The following is a 9,003-nucleotide window of genomic DNA, read 5'->3' on the forward strand; positions in this document are numbered from 1 at the left end:
AGATTATGTCAGCATTGCAGATTTACTTGGGTTCTACATCACAACTTACCTATCTCAAAACCTCTTACCTGCACTGGAAGTGATTTAAATCCTGACAGACTCTAACAGTAGATATACAGCTTATAACACAGGCCCTGCTTTCATTTAAATTAGAACTCACTCTATTTGCAATGAGGATTCAGAGTGAGTCATGAGGGCTAACATGGCTTCCAAAGGTACCATTACCATGTCTCTATTGACACAGTCGACTAGAAAAAGATGAAGCAGCCTCTCACTATTAAAAAAATCACACACACACACAAACCCCCAACATCCTAAATCCCCAAATGGGATATATCTGTATACATGATAAAGCAGTGTGACTCCAGTGATGATGCTGTGAAGCGATGAGAGAAGTATACATTTGTATGAATACAAATGCTTAGAAGTCTAGAAAAGTGAGATTCCTGGTATTTGGGATAATGTTGAAGTTATAGTCTTTCGTACTGCACATTCAGTTACGTAAACAAAGCAGCATTTGGGGCATTTTCTTCTTAGAAAATAAACTAAAAAAATCCTGTAATATTCCTCAGAAAGTGAGCCTAGTTAGACAAACCAGAGTAACATATCTTGGAAGAAAGAACCGTCTTCAAGAAAGTTGTTCTCTGCTCTCATTCTGGAGAGAGATGCCAGAAGCACTCCTGTTCATCTATCTACATTACTACATTAGAGATACGCTGTTCGTAGGAATTTACCAACATGACAATACTCAAGAAGGTTAATTGGAATTAACTAAAATGTATGAACTTTGAAGTGGATTAATTACATTATCCTAAGTCCTTGTGTAGATATTCTTATTTAAAATTAAAATGATCTTAATTTAGTTTATCTTATTTCACTCCTAAACTAAAGATAAAATGAATTAAGATAATTTCAGAATTCATTTGCATTAATTTTCCTGTGTACACATGTGTAAACAAGCACTGAGATCCTGAAACTTAAAACCTCATTCAGCTTCATTAAGCGTATCAATAATGCATCAGAGCTGTAAGATTGGTTTTCAGACACAAGCTCTTCATGATGACATCATTTAGGATGATCACAATATCCAGAATAATGGAGACCACAAATCTACTAGCTTTGTAAAGTTTTAAAATCCTTTGGATACAGAATTTCCTGTAACAGAAAATCCTTTTTATGCAATTGTACTAAAAAGTGGGTCAGTGCAAATGGAAAATTTTATAAACATCCGGATTTATACATATTTCATCTTTGAAATAATAGCATCCTAAAGACAGAACAAGTTTGCAAAGTACTTCACAAAAACCAATATATGCTGTGATTGTCATGCTTCTTTAAAGGCCAATGAGCATAAAACACATGAGAAAATGTGGAATTCTGCAACATACAATTAAGATCAAATAAATTTTTCAGCAGTCCTGCTAAATGAAGGCACACTGTTTATTGAGGTTATTCAGCAAATGGATGACGAAAAAAGGAGTTCTAATGAAATCTGAGGATATAACTCAGGTATTCAAATAAAATGCTAGAAACAAGTCTGAATCCAATGTCATATGCAGTTTATCTCACATTATTGGCAAAAAGGACAATTGTTTAACAATTGTAATAAAAAGAGCTCTAAAAAATACTTTTAAGGATATTGCTTCCAGTGAAAATTCCTTACATTTATAAAAATTAAAGAATATGCAGGTTGGCAAAAATATATTCACATGAGAGAACTGTTGGAATGTTTGTTGTGTGACAAAACATTCCAGTGCAAACAACCAGAGGTTGTAATAATACAATAGGTAAATTAAATCTTACTTACTGAATAACACCACTAAAGGAGCAGGGCACTGAATGCCTAGAACTACTATGCAGTAATTAGGAGGCTTTTCACCAATAAAATAATTACAAATTGCATTGTATCTGCCTAATGGCTGAATCTTAGTAATTATGGATACATAAATTGACAAAGATGGGCTATATATTTAGTACTATTTTTTGACTGATAAAGAATAATATTTCTTAAATATAAAACCTTTGCTACATTAGTTTTTCCTAGAGGAAAGTTGTGACAAATGTGCTTTAAAGATGTTCTTTTTGAATGGCATTCTCACTGTCTTTTATCCTGTGCGAGGACAAAACTTAATGAATACTATTATGAAGAAGGGGTATAAAATACTGTAACAATGTAAATAACAGGTAAAGGATAGGAATCAGGAGAGGCATTTGCGGTTTCTAAATCTACCACTGGTATCTTGTGTGACCTCAGGTATCTCAACTCTATCTCAGTTTCTCCATATTTCAACTGAAAACAGTATTTGTTTGTATATCTTTTTGATACATAAAACTAAAAAGAGATATAAGAAAAATATCATTCAGCTGAATAAGCATTTTATTATTGTTGGGCTAATTAAAAGAAATACTTTCAAAGCTGTTGTGCTTACCATAGCACTCAGTTGCTCTCTCAAGAAATGGGAGAACGACTGAAAAAATCCATAGTCCTTACTGAAAAATGAACTTGTAAACAACAGTGGAGGTAGATTACCCTGGATTAAAACAGTTTTGAAAAGAATCAGAATGTAATGCTTCCTTTAGATCTCCGTCAGACTAGATGTTCTTTCTGCTGTGTTTTGCATCTTATAACCACACACAATTTGTACTATAGTTTTGAACTACCATTATTCTTCCTCAACTTAGGCACACTGCTTTGGCAGAGTATTTGCTGCTTTTTCACCACAATCAGAGCACTTAGAGAATGAAGAAAAACATTAGTTCAGATTGCTGCTGGTCTGACTGCAATTATAAAACAGAACTATGCCTGGTTTGTGTTCATTAAATGGGAAGGTCACAGGTATCTTTGAACTGACACTCATTCTTTGTGTGCAAACACATTCTCTTTCATGTACTTACCCCACCTCTTTCATACTATCCAATGGGATTTTTTTGACACTTCTTAAAATATTTTAAAGAGAACTTATTTAAAAATTGGAAAAGTCAACTCATTAAATAACGTATTTGTAGTAAGAACCTTTTATCTTCCACTGAAGGCAATAACAACAGTCTCTCTGAAAATTTTCAATAGACAATAAACAACCTCTTTGAGTTTAGTGCTTTCTGAAGTGACTGATCCTGACTTTCTCAGAAAGGTATTTTCCTTATGTACTAGATCTATGGAAACACTGCAAAAAAGGAAAGCATTCTAAATTACATTTACTAGAAGTGATACCATTTTACATCTTAAGATTTATTAGGAATATAAAAAGTATATTTTAAAGTCATATGACTTTCCTATTATTTCCTTTATTTATGATGGCTTAATTAAAAACTAAATTAATTTCTGGACCAACTGTACACTATCTGATTGTGAACCAGCAGGACCTCTACTAAAGACAACGTGTAATCTGCATACCCAAGTGATGCGGTTAATAGTCGCCTCTGTTAACAGGTACATAATTAAATTCCAACTCAGATGATAATTCTGAGTCGACCCTACCTTCGATTTTTTTTTTAAACATTATTCAAGGTAAGATCTATCCAACATTAACTGATAATTACATTACTCAGCAGTAAGTACATGCTGTTGATTCTATCCTGCGTGTACACAGACAATGCAAGAAACTGAGAGTCCACTATGTAAGCACCAAAAAATAATCACTAACCTGCAGGTCAAGAATTCAACAAGAAGTTGAGTTAGGAGCAATATGATAAGTAAAATAATTTTCTTTACAATCCAATCTAAGATGTAATTGTGGTATACATGCTGCATTCAAAGATGTGTCTAAGATGTTTGCACATTATCTGAAGTACTCTATACATCAGAAAGAATGCAAGGTTAACTTGCCATTTAAAGCAGAGTATTTGAGCATTTCCAGATTGCCTGTAGGTCCTCCACATTCTTTCTAAGTTTACTTTTGGTTTATGTCTTTTTCATTTCCTATAAGTAATGTTTACATTTTACAGGATAACTAAATCTCAGTTCTTTCTTTCTTTCAATCCTTTCCATTTAGGTGGAGAATAGGCAGACATGTGTTGAACTTGTTCTTATTTGAACTTCCTAGTTTAGAACTGCTCAGCCAGGAATGCAAATTACAGATCCACAGTGATCCTGTAAATTATATCACTCTAATGCTCCTCACACCTCAGCAGACTCAAACTTTTTGATACCATGATATGCAGAACCAGAGAAACACTTTAAGTACACTCAGTTCTAATTCAGTAAAGAATGAAATGGAAGAAATGTTTCTCGTAAGTCTGTCTCTTCTGTATCTCACATTGAAACTATTTCTAAAGAGAGCAGAGATTTTTTTTCTCATTTAAAAATGAGTTATGTGATGATTACCTCAAGGAATATTAAGAGAAACATGAGGATAATTCCATCAAGGCTTTTAAAAATCCTGTATGCAATTTGTCTTTCTTTTCTGAGGGTTAAGAATCTAAACCGCAATGGCAGAAACAACCATTTATCTGCCATTGTTCATTCCCAAGAGTTATTCATAAGCACTGCATTAGTTTTCAGAGGGAGCTAACTACCTCAACTTTTATTCAGAACATGTACTGTCTGCACTGTTCATTGGTTGGGTCATACACAATTTACTCTTTTATGCATTCTCATCTCATTTTTGCTGTCTTATTTAAATGCAGTATTATTTATTGCGGTGTAAAAAGAAAACAGCCTCAATCCAAGGTGATTGCTAAGACAAAATAAGCCATAAGTAGCTTTTGTCATTACTGCCCATATAGTGTCATTTCCTACATGCTTGTGCCTAAAGTTGGGAGAATGGGAGGTTGTTGGGGGTTTTCCCAGGCCTTTATTTCTAAGACAGTTCTCAAACTTTGTGTAATTATAGAGATGTCAGTAGCCCAAAGAAATCTAGGAAATGAAGAACTAGAGTCATAAGCACACTACAACAGTATATGATGTTGGCAGAATGCATTTTAATTGCTATTGTTGTCACTTCTTCCTCTTTTTATTTCTTGCAAGTTCTAAAAAAATACTTAAAAATTATGAATTATGCTATGTACAGTTTCCCACATGCTGTAGAAATATGTAAGCTTTGACCAATCAGCAGGAATCATGTGTGCGTACATTATATTCCCTCACACACTAATTTCAGACAGAACACCATTAAGATTGAAAAAGTCAAGTAGTCGAAGAGAAAATATGCCTGAATTAAGCTTGTGTTTGAAACCTCTGAGGCTTCTCTCTGTATGCGGTTTGATACAGTTTTTGATTATATGATCTTGGACGCATAGTTAATTTTGTTGGTGTGTCTTCATTAGTGTGTGACTTGTTTAATTTTTACTGCACACTTCAAATTCAGCTCTCAGAATAGATCTGTTCACCTCTTGATGGGAGAATTATTCATCTTTCTACTACCACTTTGTAACATTCATCACTGGGATACCTGACTCTTCACTGATAATAATGAATCTACTTTCACGGAGTCTTTGTGAGATGAAATATGTGATGGACAAGAACTAAAGGAATTAAGGTGGAAAAAAATTAAGATTAATGGTACTCACAAATTTTTGATGAGCAGTCGGAGGCAGTTAGGACCCAGTAGTTCAGAGTACTTAGAGAACTTTAAAACAAAGCTTGTCAGAAAAAAATCTACCGGAAAGTTTTAGTTTGGAATTTATTGATTTAACAAAATTGTAACATATACTGAGAAATATACTCTATCACTGACATAATTAGGCCCCGTCTGGGCTTCATGTTTAATTAAAGAAATAATGGAAAATTAAATTGCAACCTGCTATCTATCCACCCTTATAAAAGGGTGCAACCTGCTCTCTATCCATCCTTATAAAAGATGATGAAAATCATCTTTATATCCAAATGCTATTAATCCTACCTGAGAAGTATTCCAGTCTGCACCCTCATTCCACTGACGGTCCATAGTGTGCTAACGTAACATTGCACTCTAAGTCTATGCATTAGAGGAATTGGGTAGTCCTAGTTTCCATGTTGTTAAGAAACGTATAAATAAATCCAACAGTTTGCTAAACAGAAAGAAAAGTAAGTACAGTATTAGTAAGAAGAAAATATTATCAGAATAAGGAAAGAAAAAAGACAATTGTGATTAATGTGTATTCACGTTATCTGCTTTGCACAATATATTTCCCATTTAAACTCTTAAAAGAAAAGATATAGAAGAATGTGGTTACACTCAGGCAGGCTTTAAGAAGTCTGCCAGAAGAGATGCTACTCATTCTATCAACTTCTCCTTTCTCATTACATACTTCACATTTGCATTTCTACATGCACGGCAGCCATTCTATTGATTTCTTGAAAGACTTATTTCTATTTTGCTTCCTTCAGGAAAGCATTGTGTATTATCTGTTAAGGAGGATGATACATAACCTAAGTTATACAGTGTTCATATTGGACTACAAGGAGGCATTGCTATAGATACTCCATCCAGTTATGAGAAGGTATGGGGTCTTTTTCTGAATCTAGAATTATTTCCCATTAAGCTGCCTAATGACCCTAGGATATTGGTGAGTCCTAACCATTTCTTAATAATGGATATTATGACTCATCCATCCATCCTGCCTTACTTTTCAATGCACCATTGAAAAGATAGGAAGCCATTTTAGTAACATACTCTAATATATCACAGCAATTTAACTTCTAATAGATTTTATTATTGCTTTTAATTCTTTTTTCTTTCAAGGATATTGATTTTGAGAGTACACTATTCTTGTAATTAGATACAACCGGTTTTTCAGTATGTAATCACTTTTGCTTTGTAAGTTTTGCAGGAGACAAACTGCCTTAATATAACCTCTGATCTCTCCGAGTCATGTACAGATGTTAAAATAACAAGGACATAAATATGATACACAAGTTAATGAATACAAAACAAGATTATACCCATAATATGTTAAAGAAATGGCTCTATTGTCTGACTTGTCAACATGCTAAAACCTGAAACTGCTACATACTTGCACACACACAGCACTTACAAAGCAGTTAGGTAAAGCAGCCTAAGGTAACAGCTGGCTAACACAAAATGCTCATGGTTTTTTTTAAAAAGTTGTCACAAATGTCTCCCAAGAAATGCAGCAGGCATCTCCACTGCAGTCTCAGACATCCATTTCTCAGCAAGCACATACTCCATCCTCTGCAAAAGTATTCTATAGAGAACATATTTCATGGTCTGCTTCTCTGTGAAAATTTACATAAAACCAGCAAGCTTCTTCAGTTAGAAGGTGGTGCTTTACAAGGCTAGATCACTGTTTGTTCTATCAATAGTACTTGTTTAAGCATTACACTGCGAGCTGCTTCTATTAACAATTTTGCTGCTGTTCTGCACATATTAAGCAGCTTCCCTAGTGATGCAGAAACGAGGCATTAAACCATGACAAGAAACGTTATTCTAATATTATCACAAAAAATGTATTATATTTACTATTCACAGGAGGAGACTCGGTGTTGATGTTTAGTTTCTTGGGAGAAATAAAGTGTTAAAAAGCACATGGGATTTGTCAGTACCTTTTTCCACAACTAATGCTGATTGCTATACGTATAACCTAGTTTAAATTTCTGCTTTATTGTCATAATCTATGTCACCCAATCATAGCTCTTATTTTTAACTCGAAATTATCTTTTATTTTTGGTGTACTTAGAGCAAGAAATTGACATTTCTTTTAGATAGATCTACATGAAAACATGGTCATTATTGCAATATGGAGTTTGGTTTTAGTACACCCAGAATTCCCCCCACAGTGTCCTTCAAACTGTAACTTGTAATTATCAATGCCAGAGTAAACAGCAACTTCCTGCCACAGAATATAAAAAACTAAGCACAGCTACTGGTTAGTGCTCCATAAAAGAAATAGTAATTTCTCATTATTCCATCAAAATTAAGTAGGACTTAAATGACACAAAGGTGTCAGGCATAATTCAGGGACCAAGCTGTCTTGTTTTAGGCACCTTCAATGTGCACACCAACTCTGTAGCCAACACTGCCTCAAAACCTGTTTTAAGCAATAGTAGAAATCACCATAAAAACTTTCATATTTTGAAGTGATCATGGTCTTTTCCTGTCTGTGATTTAGATTAGCACCTTTTTTGAGAAAGTGCCAGAAAAGCTGAGTCACAAAGAGCTATTCAAACCAAACCCAAACACCTTTGGAACAACACAGAAATCACTGTGTTCCTAGTCACCAAGAGCTGTCATGAAACAAAGCACCTATTCCTATGAGCGACCTAAAAACTAGTAAGAACAAATTCAGGAATTAGCCATTTTGTTTCTCTTTTTAGTCACAGGAACATAGTGACTACATGTATATCTTTTTGTGCTTCTAAGAGAAGTAATAGGTTGTAGTGTATATAGCATTTAAGACACCAAATGCATACCTTCTTTCCTCAGAAACAACAAGCTTCTGCACAAGCATGGGTATCTGAAATATTTAAAACTATAAAACTGTCTAAGACCATTATTGATTTTACCGTGGATAAAGCAGCTGAAGCATTAGACAGCAGACATTCCTAGTCATAAACATTACAAGGTATCTCTGTATCTTCAGCAAATACATAATGCTGTTGTTAATGTAGCAGATTATTCACTTTGGAATCGGAAGCCTGGAGTGTCCTTGGTGTCTGCTTCTACATACTTCAGCTGCAATGACAATCAGAAGGGCAAGGCTACTACTACTTATTACGATGTAATGCCATGTTAAGCACATTCCTGAATAGTCATCTTGCTGGAGACTTATCCCTGTAATTGCAGTTGCAAATCTGTCGTATCTGGAAGCCTCTGGAACTTTTTTGTAGCCTTATTACATGTGAGAGAGCCAAGCAAGCTCAATGGCACTGTGCTCATGAAAAGCAGTCCAAAACAACTTAACTGACCGCATCACCTGTTTTACACTTATGGCTTTCCTAATTCTAATTAAAAAAAAAAAAAACAACAAAAAAAACCCCAAAAAACAAACCACAAAAAAACCCACTCAAAAGTGTAATGGCCTTGTTTTAAATCACACATTGTATTGGGATTAGAAAATAATTAT

The sequence above is a fragment of the Buteo buteo genome, chromosome 22 (genome assembly GCF_964188355.1).
Source record: "Buteo buteo chromosome 22, bButBut1.hap1.1, whole genome shotgun sequence".
NCBI lineage: Eukaryota > Metazoa > Chordata > Aves > Accipitriformes > Accipitridae > Buteo > Buteo buteo.